Below are 16,666 nucleotides of genomic sequence, written 5' to 3'. Positions count from 1 at the left end.
TCACTAAGCTTTGCTACAGAACACTAAAAATGCGGTCAAACTCGGAGTGAGTGATAAATTGGGAATTCGTTTACACAAATCTAGTTAATTACTCGTATTTAGTTAATTATTTTTTATTTTGCTAGGCTTATTCTTAGGCAATGCAGTGAGATGCCTACCGCTACCGCCGCACGCGCAGCTTTTGCTGCGTTTCCATTTGCTACACGATACGTCATTCATTGAAATGTACAATTATACATACACATACATACATACATACAATCACGCCTGTATCCCATAAAGGGGTAGGCAGAGCACATGAACTACTAAAGTTTCAGTGCCACTCTTGGCAAAAAGGGGTTGAAAGAAAACGAAATTGTGACATTGTATGACACACACAACTAGGTTCTCTCTTGCTTCAATTTTATGTAGCATCAATGTTTTGTCCATGGAGTCGAAAATCATTTATTTATTTATTTATTATTCAAATAAGTTACACAGCATAACAGTAAAACCAAAGCACTGTGAAACCAAAAAATAAAAACAATAGGTATAGCACAAAAAACAGTAAAAATCAGACAAAAAAAAAAACAATATTCTATTTAGGCGACGACGTAACAGCGTGGCTCCGTTGCGTCGCCTGACACGGCATCATACATTATATGTTTGGTAAATGAAATATGGTATGATACAAAGTTTCTTTAAAAAAAGCCCCTAAAATGGGTAGCATTCTACCTCCTGGTCATTATTTAAAAAAGAACACAAATAATATAATTTTCAAGTGCCTCATACAATGGACCCGTGCAGTGTCAAGTATCAATAACAACGCAAGCTTTCTTCCAAGAACAGGCTGCCTTATCCCATTAAATTCCTTACCTAATACACTTTTGTACCTTTATTATCAACCTTCATCCCTTGTTATACGAACTATCCTAACCGCATAAATATCTTGTCAAAAGACTATTTAAGGAAAGCAATTAGGATAAACGATTATAGACTTTAATGAGTTATGTTTAGAGTGAAGTGAAGTGTGGTTTTAAGTTGGTGATACACCTTTGAGTGATGCCACTTGTGTCTTGATGCGCGTGCGTTTCGATTGAGTATTTTAGGAACACAAAAGATGGTAGAACTATCTCTGGTTTTATTTGACTTATATTTCGTAACATGGCCGTATGGTGAGGAAAAATTTGCAATGTTACTGGTCAACTTTCCGCAAGTTATAACTTATAATTCTAAAAAAATAATTATAAGTTATAATTCTAAAAAATCTTGTGCGCTTCTATCAAATCGATCCTTTCATCACACGTGTTCTGTAATTGCGATTGCACGCTAGAAAGCATATTACCGATGGAGTTATACAATTTCTAGTAGGTACCGTGATTCTTTTCAACGTTTAAGTATTTTTTTTTTAAGTGTGATAAAAACATTGTTCCTACGAGTTTTTAGATCACTCCGAAAGTCATCGCCATTTAACTAACTATACTCTCGATCGTTTACGTAACTTACGCCCCATGTTACAAAATGTATCATTACATGGTTATACCTACCGATTTCATCGTTACAGTTAACTTCATGGTAGCAAGTTATTGTATTGTTAAATAAATTACTCCAACTTCCAATAGAATCAGTTATCTAACAAACCTAAGTATTACGAAATTATTTAAAGTTACAAAATTTGAATCAAATATACAAAAAAAAAAACGCGCAGTGAATCGAAAAATAACAAAAAATGTTTCAAATACACTTTTTTACCTTATTTAGAAAGTACAGCGAAAGCATTGTCCGAAACGCTTTGTTAGACTCCGTTTTGTGCATTCTGACTTTCTGACAAAAGGGTAAAACGTTCGCGAGTGTAACTTTACATTAACTATGCTTTAATAGTGTATTGTCAAAGGGAATGTTACATGACTGAGTTAGTTATTTCTTGTTTGTATTTTAGTAACAGTGACGTACTACGAATCTGTACTTATCTTAAAATTTAAGGTGTATTTTTTCTAAACTATTCTTCTGAAAATATTATTTATGTTTTTCATTATCATTCATTTGCGCGGTCCAGGATGAACGTAGAATTGTCAATTTTTATTTTTATTTTTATTTTTTATTTATTGATTTCTATTGATTTTGATTGATTTCTTAAGCCCACTTGCACCAACCACTTAACTCAGGGTTAGTGGGCTGTCATCTGTCAAATTCCCTGGGGTTAACCCATCCTTTTCGTAGGTGCAAGTGGCCCTTAGCTCTATTGTGCTTGCATTTTATCACTTGCCTGTGTGGTGACGGGTTAAGAATTTCACCTCCCCCTTTCTTCCCGTGGGTGTCGTAGAAAGCGACTATGGGATATGGGTTAAATTGTGGCGTAGGCGAGAGGCTGGCAACCTGTCACTGCAATGTCACAATTTCGTTTTCTTTCAACCCCTATTTGCCAAGAGTGGCACTGAAACTTGAGTAGTTCATGTGCTCTGCCTACCCCTTCATGGGATACAGGCGTGATTGTATGTATGTATGTATTTTATCACTTATCTACGTTGATAAAGCATCCGTCACGTTCTGGCAAGCAAGGCATACACGTTGATAACTGATAAAATTGGAAACATAATCGCCCGTATACACCCTGTTTTTATTAAATTCCGTTAACTTTAAGGAATGGTTATTTAGACCAAATACAATTAATTTCTCTAAGAAACTAGCGTCTTAACTCTTACGGTTATCGAGTTATTAAAAAAATAAAAATAATTACTGAATAAGTGTGTGACAACCTTTACCACTTCCCTGTTACTTTGTTCTGACATGTGCCGTCAATCACTTGACACTAACTTGAATATTATTCTTAAGGGTCTCTCACACTAACTTATTCATTTATTATGTATGAAAACGATGAAAAACATTTTTTTGCGAATTTAACTAAAAGTGATATACAGGGTGGTTCATGATAACGAACCTAACAATGTGTAAAATTTAACGGAAATAAAAAGAAACACGGTGTATTAAACTTGGTTTTGATCAAAAAGATGACGATAATATGGGTGTTGTTCAGTTGTAAAATCAGAAGACTTCTTTTTTATATTAATATCCGCCTACTTCTACTTATTTCAATTAAAAATAGTTTACATTCAGGCACCTATGTTCAGCCTTTAAACTTTTTAAAAAATAGTTTTTCTAGCGCGAGCTCTACTAATTGAGCTGCATGTTTAATAATGGCTCGAAAAAGTGTAATTATCTCAAGAATTTTCAACTTTTTTTGCGAATGCGAAGAATTTGAAACAGCGCTACTTACCTCATCAATTTATTTATTTATTTATTTATTTATTTAAACTTTATTGCACAGTAAAAATATACAGTTACAAAAGGCGAACTTAATGCTACATGGCATTCTCTACCAGTCAACCTTTAGGCCAAACAGACAAGACCAAAAAAAGGTGCGGGATATGTAAAGAACACTAAAGACTTGATTTTATTGGACTACGTTATAGAAAAAAAAAATAGGGACTTATGTAAATATATTTACCTATTTAAGACTATAACTATAACTATAATAAATACATATATTAATAATAAATACATATAAATTACATATTATAGATTTACATAAATATAACATATATACATACATATACATTTAAATATATATATATATATATACCTGCTCTAAATATACTTAGTCTTGATACTTCTCAAAATGTTTTCGCAGCTTGCGCTTGAATGTAAATTTAGTCAATCTCATAATAGTTTAATCTGTGGTACTGTCAGGTACACAAATCTTATTCAAGGTGGTTACAAACAAGCGTACAGTCCATATAAGCTTAATAAAGTAGGTAGAATGGTAAGTAGATAGATATTACCTAAGGCTAGAGCCATTTTTGTTTAGGAAAAAGGTGTCTTTCTTTAAGACAAAAATTAGAATACACTTTTTCGGTGAAAGAAAAAATAATCCCAAGGGCCTCATTTACCTTTTGAGACTGAAACACATTCTTAAAACTTGTCTTACTATAATGATTCACGAGTTATTTTAATCAATATATTTTTAACTTACGGAATTTATGGTTTTCAGCTAGATAATGTTGTAACCTTGAAGGTATTTGGAAGCTTACCTGAAAGAAACAACGTTAACGGATTTATAAGTTAACTTTAAAAAATGTTAACCGTTTCCGTTAAATTTCATCGAGTCCGTTAATCGTTAATCCAGCACCCCAAGCGGCTTGTTGCGCCGCGAAAACCACGTTCTTACTGCTACTGTAAAAGCCCGTAATACGGCAAAACCTAGGTTTTATCGGTAAAAGAAGATCCGTCGGTTATAAACAGTCTAAATACCAATTGGCGACTTTGGATCACTTATTCGAGATCTTCTAAATCTTATTAGTCGTGCTAGATCGATCACTAACCTGGGATTCCCAGAGAGCAATCATCAGGCATGACAGACAAATCGCGCAACCGACCCATCGAGTTAGAGTTCGGCGCGGGCCTTAGATTACTCTACCAAGTTATCGTGGTCCACAGCATCGAGTTGTCATCTCAAATCTCAATCTGAAGAACCGACGCACCACGATCGCGACCGCATGAATGACCCAATAATTACCAATCCGAAGTAAAACCAAGTAAAACCTAGGATTTAGCCAACCAACGGCGGTAAAAGCCCGAAGAGACCGTAATTATTACATTTCGGGTTTTTTTCCGATTGGTGTCACAGGTTTTAATGGTTTTTGGTGGATACTTAGTAAATAGAAATACATAATACCTACAGTGGAGTCCTATTTTTAACCGACTTCAAAAAAGGAGGAGGTTCTCAATTCGACTGAATGTTTTTTTTTTATGACGTGTTAACGGATTATCGATTAACTTTAACTTCCGTTAAATCTACCGAAATGTATCGCTTTAACGATTAACGAAGTTAACTTTTTAAGTAACGGATTAACGATTATCGAAGTTAACTATTTGATTAACGGTGCCCAGCTATGCTGACATCCAGCCGGCGTATCATGCTGCCAATTTTATCACTTATCCACGTGGATAAGACATCTGTCACTCTCACATTGACATACTTGCTAAAGCGTGACGGATGCTTTATCCACGTGGATAAGTGATAAAATTGGCAGCATGATACGCCGGCAGATATAGCTTAGAAGCATTAAATTTTTGATCATGTATAAACAAAAAAAAATTTAGACTCAGGTAAAGCTTTTCTCACCGACTGTACAAGCGGGAGCAATTTAAATCACTTTCCCTAATCGTAGCAGAAATGTTAAGCGAAACATACGAAAGTAAAAGCGTTTACTGACAGTCTGACACCTAACACTTGTTAGAACCAAAACGACATACGTCTGTCTGTAGGCTCTTTTATATTAATACTAGTTTTTGCCCGCGGCTTCGCTCGCGTTAGAAAGAGGCAAAAAGTAGCCTATGTCATTCTCCATCCCTTCAACTATCTCCACTTGAAGAATCACATCAATTCGTCGCTCCGTTTTGCCGTGAAAGACGGACAAACAAAGAGACACACACACTTTCACATTTATAATATTAGGATGGATGTATCCTGATGACGCGACTCAAACTTTAGTGCGTTTTCACATCATCCGCCACTTATCCCTGTCCTGGGCTAATCTCATCTAGAAGTACCTCGCAGTTTTTCGAATGTCGTCCACCCAACGAGCCAACGGCTATATGTACCTATTTATTGCGAAGCGGACTATAAGTACATAATCACAGGAAGCCTACAACTACAGTCTATGTTTGTGTATCCGTGTCAAAGCTTGCAATAGCCGATATTATTTACGACAAGACGCGTGCTGAGACAAAGATACACTTAGTGATACACTAGAAGTGCTATACAACCTAGTTAAGGAACCCACTCATATTATTTAAAATATAAATAGAACGGCATATAATACCTAGCATACATGTAAATGGGACTCGTATACGGTGAAGGAAAAAAGGAGATGGCGGAATGACACGACCTTCTAGCACAACTTGCCTTGTCACGCACGAGTCCATATTTGAAGTCGCGCTTGATGTCTGACCCTTTAGCACAACTTGCCTTGTCGCGCGCGAGTCCATACATCAAGCGCGACTTCAAGTATCGACTCGCGCACGACAAGGCAAGTTGTGCTAGAGGGGCTGGACTCGCTCGCGATAAGGCAAGTTGTGCTAAAGGGTCTGGACGCATTCTACTCAAAATGGTAGGAAAAAACTGACGACAGGGTCGAGTCGAGTGGAAAAAGCGAAGTGAGGCCTTGTATTAAAGGCGCCATTTTTGACAAATGCTTTTAATATCCTTGACATCAGGGTCAGATAATCTGAAAGCAATCAATAACATGGCAATCACTTAACGCTCACTTATATATGTCTAACCACTATATTTTTATTTACGAGTAGGCCCGTGCTCTGGCACAATTGTAGGTATAATTATATATTTATCACTCGTATAAGTGGCCTGGCGCATGCTATGTGAGTCACTGTAGGTAACGTGTGCCAATGAAGTCAATGTTCGGAGAAGTCCTTAAAATGGTTTTCAATAGAAATGGCAGAAATAGTAAACAAATCACTTGAATTGCATATTAATAGAACAAAACCTAAATATCAAATAGGTACTGCTACTAATAATTCCCACAACTAGGCCTTTTTCATGATTAAAAATATTTTTTCTGTAAGTATCTTATACATCAAATATGTTTGTGACATCAGTGCAACTGATTATGCATGAAAATAATTTCAGTTTTTAAGTTTTTACAAATCGACATCGACACACGCGGAAGACTTAGTTTTAAATGATGTAATGATTTGATAGTCTATTATATTTAGAATTCCCACACCTTGGTCTAGAAAACCCTTGATATGAGAATATATGGAAATAGTTGTGTGATACATATGACTTTTAAATGATAAATAAATAAATATTATAGGATATTCTTTCACGGGTTGACTGAGTCCCACGGTAAGCTCAAGAAGGCTTGTGTTATGGATACTCAGACAACGATCTATATATAATATATACATACTTATACGTAACATAGAAAACATCCATGACTCAGGTACAAATATCTGTGCTCATCAGACAAATAAATGCCCGTACCGGGATTCGAACCCAGGGCCGCGGGTTAGGCAGGGCCATTAGGCTATGCTAGGCCAGAGCGGTCGTCTGGTTTTCAGTGTCCCGCAACTCGATTAGTAATAACATGTTTAGTTTTTGATTCTGATAAATCTGTATAACTAGCCCTAGTCCGATCTAGAATTCCTACATCTCGGTCTAGAAAGCCCCTAGTTACTTCGTGGGAAAACTGGTTATTAAGCCACTTAAGCTTTGTTAGCGAGCAAATAAGATGCTTGTTGGCAAATTGTCGAAACACTCCGCTTTACACTCTCTGGGCAGATCGGAGACTCGTGTTAAGATGACCTTTTTAGAACAACACAAAGTAAAGGCAGCTCTTTTGTAATATTTACCAGGTACCTACAATAAATTCATTATACGCGATTTAATCCGTTTCCATAGTTTTATTCCAGCATGAGTACCTAACTATCGATATATTGAGGCAACTGGTGACCGAAGAGCTAGCGACTTCCTCGCACAACGTATCAGCATTGCGATACAGCGAGGAAATGTCGCCAGTATCCAATACAAAATCTAAATATATAAAAGAAGAAGCTGACTGACTGACATATCAACGCACAGCCGAAACCGCTGGTCCTAGAGATTTCAAATTTGGCACGTAGGTTCCTTATATAGTGTAGAGGAGCACTAAGAAAGGATTTTCCAAAATTCACCTCCTAAGGGGGTCAAATGGGGGTTCAAAGTTTGTATGGGGAAACAAGATTAGTTTGACTATTTTATTCGAAACTTCACAGGAAGATTCCTTAGGACATATGACTGAATACGTGTTTCAGGTTTTTTGAAAATTTAACCCCTAAAAGGGTGATAAAGTCAAAAAATCAATATGGGTATCGTTTTTATGGTTTATCGGGTCGCTGATCACGATAAATACAACGTTTTTAAAATCTAATGAGGCGGAAGTGAAATACCTTCTCCCCTGTTGTGGTGCAATGGGGTTTCAATATCAAAAAATATATATAAAAGAAGATATTGACTGACTGACTAACATATCAACGCACAGCCGAAGCCACTGGTCCTAGAGATATCAAATTTGGCACGTAGGTTCCTTATATAGTGAGAGGAGCACTAAGAAAGGATTTTTCAAAATTCGCCTCCTAAGGGGGTCAAATGGGGGTTCAAAGTTTGTATGGGGAAACAAGATTAGTTTGACTATTTTATTCGAAACTTCATAGGAGGATTGAAAATTTGACCCCTAAAGGGGTGCAAAGGGGGTAAAGTCAAAAACACAATATGGGTATCGTTTTTACGGTTTATCGGGTCGCTGATCACGATAAATACAACGATTTTAAAATCTAATGAGGTGGAAAAGAAATTTTCTTCCCTGTTGTTGTGCAATGGGGTTAAAATATCCAAAATAGCCATAAGTATAGGTTTAGTTTTTATATTTACTTCTGGTTCAAGAGATTTCAAATTGACACGGATGTTCCTTAGAGGACCACTAAGAAAGGATTTTTCAAAGTTCACCTCCTAGCATGATAATTTGACAGGGACAGGAACGGGATAGGGTTAGGGATAGAGATAGGGATAGGGATAGGGAAGGGATAGGGATAGGGAAAGTATAGGGATAGGGATAGGGACGGGGACGGGGACGGGGACGGGGACGGGGCGGGGACGGGGACGGGGACGGGGACGGGGGCAGGGGCAGCGACAGCGACAGGGACAGGGATAGGGATAGGGGATAGGGATAGGAATAGGGGACAGGGACGGGGATAGGGATAGGGGAGGGACGGGGACAGGGATGGGACGGGGACGGAGACAAGGATAGAGATAGTACCCCAATCCCTATTCTTATCCCCGTCCCTATGGACGGGGATAAGAATAGGGATTGGGGTCGGACTAATCGGTCGACAATCGATATCTAGGCAGTGTAAAATGCAGGTGGCTCAGTGCGAAGGGATTAGTAAGTAGGCATCGGCGAGTATCCTGCATCCGTAATAACTATTACATTCAATGTGCTGTAAGAAGATCGTTGTTTGCTTGCCTTTTATATGTTTACGTTTGCAATAAGTATAAGCAAAATGGAAAAAATTGTAAGCGATAATGCAAGGAAGTACTTTTTACCCTACCGACAATAGCGTCGAGATACTGGCTATGTGGGTTGTATGAAGTTTCCCCAGTATAAATATTTATATAGGTAAAATACAAACATATTCGTACCTACTACCTACGCTGTGGTCGCTGTGTAACAATTTTACAATCATTGCAAGAATTTCTTTTAAAATAATAGTAATATGTGTAAGTACAGTACAGTCAGATCAATAGAAAAAAGTGGTTTACCACTTTTCGATCAATAGAGTCGAAAAGTGGTAAACCACGGATCCAAATGAAAATTTATTTTTTGACCGTACTTTTATTAGCAAATAGATCAGTTACAATGGCGTTCACCCCCAGTCGAGAATTGCTCCGCTTTACCTTAATCGAAGTAATCGCGGACAGATGTACCTATAAAAAGAAACCTACGGATCCAAATGAAAATCTTAGTTTTTTTGTAAACGTTTCAATAAGAATACATTTTTTTATTACGCGGGCGAAGCCGCGGGTAAAAGCTAGTATATCAATAGACAATCATCCGAAAGTCATGATTTGCATACCTACTTGTTTATATCAACCTATTCATTATTTACCATTACCTAATCACGAGACTTCCTATAAATCTCATCATCACCATCATCACTTCCTATAAATCTGCAATCCATAAAATAATAAAATGTAGGTATACAATTTTCACTCCTAATAACTATTTAGGGATTTCCCAAAAACCTTAAACTATCTTCCAATCACTGGGAAATCCCACCCACAACATTAAACTCGACCAGTTAGTTTAACCAAAAAAAAGTTGAAGGAAACCAATAACCTCAACCTCAGGTACTGGGTACTGGGGTAATCCCAGAAGAAAGCTTTTGACCTTTCTGGTAGGTTGTCTGCAAAATTGTGTGAAAATAACCTCTTCAGTATAAAGATACTAATCTACTGGACATTAATGTTGCTACCAAGTTTATCCATACTTAATATTATTAATGGAGAAGTGGTGTCTCTGTTTGTTTGTCCGTCTTTCACGGCAAAACGGAGCGACGAATTGACGTGATTTTTTAAGTGGAGATAGTTGAAGGGATGAGAGTGACATAGACTACTTTTAATTTTGTCTCTTACTAAATTTCTTTCTAACGTCAATAAGGATAAGTGTGTCATAAGGGGAAGTGTGTCTGGCCTAGGGTTGCAAAAAAAACGGTTTTTTTTCTGGCTTGAAAAAAAAAACATGAAAAAAAAACCGTGAAAAAAAAACGGTTTTTTTTCTGGAGTATGTTTTTTTTCTAATGTACGAAATCTCAAAATTTGCAAAGCAGTTAATACTTTAATACGGTTTTTTAGTCTTAATGTTAACTATTAAACGAATTTAATCAAATAACTTTAATTTCTGGTCTTATAAAAGTAACATTTACGAAATCTGTAGTTGGTAGTTATCACTATTTACTGTTGGCAACACCACCGCCTCTCCACGCTGCACGCCGCATCGGGGATTCCCCAATAAACGTTTGTATACTGAATGTTAATCGAATTAAAATGTACGTTATTGTTATTGAAACACGTTACAACTCACGAAAAACCGTTATTGTAGAATTATTTGTTCATCTGAAAAAAAACCATATTTAGAAAAAAAACCATGGTGCTCGTTTTTTTCATGTTTTTTTCATAATTCTGAAAAAACAAACATTTGGTTTTTTTTCTATTTGCAACCCTAGTCTGGCCCTACCATTTGGCCTGTTTAAATAATAATCAGTGTTTATTGAGACGTTTACCACTAATCGTGAGTAGCAAGTAGCAAAAGCATGAACTCGCAAACCCACCCGTGACATAGAGTAAAAAGACAAACTGTGAAGGCCAGACACATTTCACTTTATAACACACGTACCCGTATTGACCTTATGTTATTACTAGCTTTTTTCCACGGCTTCGCTCGCGTTAGAAAGAGACAAAAAGTAGCCTATGTCACTCTCCATCCCTTCCACTATCTTCACTTAAAAAAATCACGTCAATTTGTCGCTCCGTTATTAGACGGACAAACAAACAGACACACACACTTTCCCGTTTACAATATTAGTAAGGATTCCCAGAAGAAAGTCCTCGACCTTTCTTGTGAGGTTTTCTGCAAAATCGTGTGAAAACAAGCTTTTCACTATAAAGATACTGATCTACTGGCCCTTGCTAGTTGCTACCAAGTTTATATGCTTATAAAATATTACGCTGATTAAGTGGAGATTAAGTTTGTAGAGAGAGCTAATTGAAAGTTTTAGTATCTATTTAAGTATGTTTATATAAAGGAAACTGACATGCAATTTACTGCACGGCTACAACTTATTACACATTTTGAATACCTACCCAATCTACCCATGGATATATAGATACATACATGTTTATGGTTCTTGCCTTCTTGCACGATCATGGCGTCTAATCCAAAGGGTTCAGAATGCTTGTGCCAGATTTTGCTTTAAAATCCCTCCTCGTACTCATGTCACGCCGTTCTTGAATAATGCTGGAATACTAAAAATGGCCGCCCGCCAAGAGCTTATGTTGGCTTGTCTGCTCTTCGATACAATTCAAACCAAGCAGCCGTCTTATTTATATAATAAACTCTTATGGTTTTCAAAAAGTAGTATTCATCACCAAATGCGAGCTTCTAGAGCGATAGTATTACAGGTTCCCCAACATCGATCTGCCGCTTTCAAGGGGAGTTTTCGGTACCGCGCAACTAAATGTTGGAATAACATACCACCACCAATTCGTATGTTAAAAAATAAAGCAAATTTCAAAATAAAATATAAAAATGAACTTTTTAATAAACAAAAACAGCAAGGTTGAACCGAATTTACCCTTAACTCTCTCTCTCTTTGTCTCCATCTCTGGTCACTACTACGTATTTAATCAATTAATCACTTACATTTGTCCAATAATATATGCCTTACAATAAAGCCTAAACGCACAGAAACACTCTTTCAACACCTATCTATCTATATGGCATAGGTATTAGTTAAAATAATGTTACTAGTTAAGTTTGCATGTAACTCTTTTACTGTTTTTGTTTTTAATTTTTTTTTGGATGTTAAATTGTCAATGCCATGTATGTTGTGGGTATGAATAAAGAATGTATCTATCTATCGATCTATCTACATACATACAATCACGCCTGTATCCCATAAAGGGGTAGGCAGAGCACATGAAACTACTCAAGTTTCTGTGCCACTCTTGGCAAATAAGGAGTTGAAAGAAAATGAAACTGTGACATTGCAGTGACAGGTTGCCAGCCTCTCGCCTTCGCTACAATTTAACTCATATCCCATAGTCCACTTCTACGACACCCACGGAAATAAAACATACTAGGTAGATAGATAACATACTATTATTGAATTTGCAAACATACAAAACTCAGAATTTAGGTGTTGTGGGGTCTGGCGAAACCAGCGTTGAAATAATAATATAAAGTAAGGGAATAAAGTAACAATTTTGTTTTCATTTATTAATATCTGGGCAACCGAGCTTCGCTCGGTTCTGTTTCGTATCCTTGACATGTGTCGCCATCTAGTTCAAAAATGAATAGTACCTACATCGAGCGAAAGAATTCTCAGCCTTAACAACACAACTACTCCACACGAGATGGCGCGCATTTCGCCACAAAAACTCAAATAGTGTATTTTCTATTCGTTTTAGCCTTGACCTGTGTCGCCATCTAGTGTTTGCAATAAATAGTACTTACATCGACCGAAAGAATTCTGTCTTAACAGTACAACTACTGCACACGAGATGGCGCGCGAAGAAAAACGCATGAAAACTCGAAAATTCGCGTTTTCCGGGACCTAAGGATAAGTTAGACCGATTTTTCACCCCCAAAAACCCCCACATAACAAATTTCTGCGAAATCGTTAGAGCGGTTTCCGAGATCGTCAGTGTAAATAAATATATATATATAAATAAATAAATAAATAAATATACAAGAATTGCTCGTTTAAAAGTATAAGATGTATATGGATTTCCTCAAAACAAAATGCTTATACTATTAATCATAAAAGAAATTAGACTAATAGATATAGGTCTCAGACCTATTGGAGTGACACACAAGTTCAATTTAACCTAACGTTTGGCGGAGTATATTTAGGCCTGACACGTAACGAGCTGGCACAGGTCTTCAGACTTGATTATTTCTGGACAGGTGAATGTAGCCAGTGCTGTAATGACTACTGATAATCGGTTTGACGTTGAATTAAATTTTTAGGTATTGTAAGACTTGTAAGGTACAACGGGGCAAATCTCGAATGGTGGCAATTATAACTAATCCATTTTTTCCATTATTACACTATGATGTTGAGTTCTACATGTATCCACTGAATACGCCTACCATATATAACCGGTGCACGGTGGTCTATTTAATACTGCAAACATTGTAAAACATGGAAAAATGAACTTAGTTATTACATTTGTCCCCCAGTCAAGATTTGACTAGTACCTACCACAAACTTTGCGGATAGTTTCCAATGGGGACAGTGAACCTGATCACAGTCCCAATGGAAAAAGTAAGAAAGAGTACTAAAATGACCCTTTATGTTGGTATCATTGAAAACTGCAAAGCGAAATATGATTCATCAATCACATCTACTCTTGAAGATCTACGATTTTAAAGACAGATAGGTCTCGTCTAGGAATCAGGCAGGAAATACCTACATCAGATAAGTTTTTCCTATAAGGGACCGTGTCGTATCCTCAAATAGGTATCCTACGAATTGTCCTCATGCGGGCCTTGGACACTCGATACAACACGGAAAAATACGTCGTTGTAGCAGGAATTGAGTACCCAGGGTAATATTATGATGATTATTTATCGGGAATGGTTGGTACTATCATTAACTATACACGTGGCGTCAAAAGTTCATCGTAATTAAAAGAAAAATATTTTTCCAATTAGAATAAACTGTTCAATTATCACCGATAATACTATGTTCCTATTTTTAAAAGAGACTTAATAAGGATAAAGATACATTTATTTAATGATACATTTAAAAATGACTAAAATTAAAACAATCATAATAATACTCTTAAATTAATGCTAAAAACTATTATAACAATATATGCAAATAAAGTCCTGTTATACATACTAATATTATAAATGGGAAAATGTGTGTCTGCTTGTTTGTCCGTTAGGGCCTGGCCACATGGGCGCGTTGCGGCGACGCACCGCAAAAATTCTGCGTTGCGTTGCCGCGCCGCCAGTTTTTGCGGCAGGAAATCTGCGGCGCGGCACCGCGACGCAAGAACTCGCGGTGCGTCGACGCACCGCAAAAACTCGCGGCGCGGCACCGCAACGCAGAATTTTTGCGGCGCGTCGCCGCGCCGCCAAAACTGGCGGTGCGTTACCGCTGCTCGCAATTGTGAACTGTTGTGTTCGAATTAAACTTCGTGTCGTTTATATTTAACCCTTCTTTACTTGGTGATGGATTTTTTTCCAAGCATCACGAAAATTGAATCAATAGTAGATTTAGTACAGTTTTTCACGATAAAATACTAAGCAATATTCGAATTTTTCAATATGCTATTAAAAATCATCTTTTTTAGTTACGTTGTTTCATATTAAAAAAATGGTGATAGATTTTTTTCATTATTTTTCCAGTGCTCAGCATATATACCACCATGGTGTCATATATCTGTAAATTGTCCGAACAAGACATTGAACGTGTTTTCGGTGTGGTCCCTACTACCTCCGATAGGAAATAACTCCGGTGTCGTCTTACTATGTCTAATATGTAATCGCTTTTATATACATTTGAATATAACTGCTGTACGTGTATGTGTATGTATTTACCCTCTAAACATGTATCTAGTTTCTAATTTCAATAGTTTAACACTACTATCCGGACCTCATAAATTTAAAGATGTGTATTATTACTTATTGTGTCTGACGCATGTGAATAAAATTACAATTACCCTGTGCTCACTTGTAATATTTACTTATTTGATATTTCTTTTCAAAAAGTTAAAGATATGTTTTTTGACTGGATATAAATGTTTTATTTTAACAATCATGTTTGTTTCAATGACTGATAAGGAATCAAGTTGCTTAAGTATGCCTACTGCTAATTTTAATGAAGAATTCAAATATTACTTTCATTACCACGGTATGCAATATATTAAAAACATGAATGTGCGTATATTCGTCAATTCACGGCATGTAACTATCTTAAAGAAGTTCTTGGTAAATTTAAAGTATGTACATATCTCGCACTGTTATATTATACAGTTTATAATTGATAAGTTTTTGAAATTAGGTCTTTTAAATCCTTGCTCGCTTGGAACGCGCCATGACGAATTTATGGTGGCGTTCGAGCGACACGGTGTAGATATCCTGGCAATAAATGAAACCTGGTTGCGCGAGGGGGAGGAGAGCCGGGCGCCGAAGCCGACGGGGTATCGCTTGCGTCACGTGCCGCGGCCCGCGGGCGACCGGACTCGGGGCGGCGGCGTCGGGTTCTACCTCCGTTCCGGCATTTACGCGCGCCAACTACATCCACCGGAGTCACCACTCGTGGAGCAAATGTGGATCAGTATTAAAGTTAATGGTCAGAAAATTGCGATAGGTACCGCTTACCGCCCCCCGTGGTTAAATATTGATACGTTTTTAGATGCTTTGACCGAGTCTTGTTGTGCTTTCTCCACATTTGATTATACTGTTCTGATGGGTGACTTTAATATCGATATGAGCTCTAATGACGGAACTAGTACTAAGAAGATGGTAAACTTTTTACACAATATGAGTCTAAATCAATACGTTACGGGCCCCACTCACTTCACAGATCACTCGGAGACAGTTTTAGATCTTATATGTAGCAACTGCAGCGTCTCCAACTTAATAGTTGATCATGTCCCGGATCTTAGCAGTCATGCCTTTGTGTCATGTAGCCTGAATATCAGAAAACCTAAGCTGCTGCCTAAACTTCTAGTTTACCGACCTTTGAAAGATATAATTTTGACTGAATTTAATTCGCTTATTGAATGCGTAAGTTGGGATCGACTTTTATATGATAATATTAACGATTCCATCCAAGCTTTCACTGCATATATACTGTACATCTTTGATACTTACGCTCCAATAAAAAAAACTCTAATTAAAAAACAAGGATACCCCTGGATAACATCTACGGTCAGGCAAATGATGAAGCTGAGAGATGAAGCTCATTCTAAATTTCGAACGTCTAAACTAGATTCCCATAGACAGTATTACAAGCAACTTAAAGGTGTCGTTAATGAGGCTTTGTGGTCAGAGAAAAAGGCATATTTCGAACACAAACTTAATAAAAGCTCTAAAAATCCTCGTCAACTTTGGAAACATATTAAACGTGATATTGTTAACTTCAATTCCAAGTCAAGTATTCCTCCCAATTTATACGACCCTAATTTAATAAATGCTCACTTCCTTACTATCCCAGGAAATGATAAAGTCGCGATTTCTGAACTTACCTTTGATGAATTTAACCATTACAGTTCGTCTATATTTAGCTTTCAACATGTGAATGATGAGACCGTTTCCAAAATTATTATGCAAATAAA

General features: G+C 37.0%; 1 protein-coding gene across 3 annotated transcripts in view; it reads right to left on the bottom strand.

Moving 5' to 3' along the window:
- Positions 1 to 16,666, bottom strand: part of LOC125241099 (facilitated trehalose transporter Tret1-like) — a 133,080-nt gene that overhangs the window by 63,495 nt on the left and 52,919 nt on the right. Inside the window, exon 2 of one of the 3 annotated variants that reach the window (XM_048149425.1) lies at positions 4,010 to 4,067. The exons of the other annotated variants lie outside the window; for them this stretch is intronic. The gene's annotated coding sequence lies outside the window, so the exon portion shown is untranslated. The remainder of the gene's footprint in view (positions 1 to 4,009; positions 4,068 to 16,666) is intronic. 3 annotated transcript variants of the gene reach the window in all.

The sequence above is a fragment of the Leguminivora glycinivorella genome, chromosome 2 (genome assembly GCF_023078275.1).
Source record: "Leguminivora glycinivorella isolate SPB_JAAS2020 chromosome 2, LegGlyc_1.1, whole genome shotgun sequence".
Lineage (NCBI taxonomy): Eukaryota > Metazoa > Arthropoda > Insecta > Lepidoptera > Tortricidae > Leguminivora > Leguminivora glycinivorella.
Note: the sequence above shows the minus strand (reverse complement) of the source record. Positions and strands in the feature narration are given on the sequence as shown.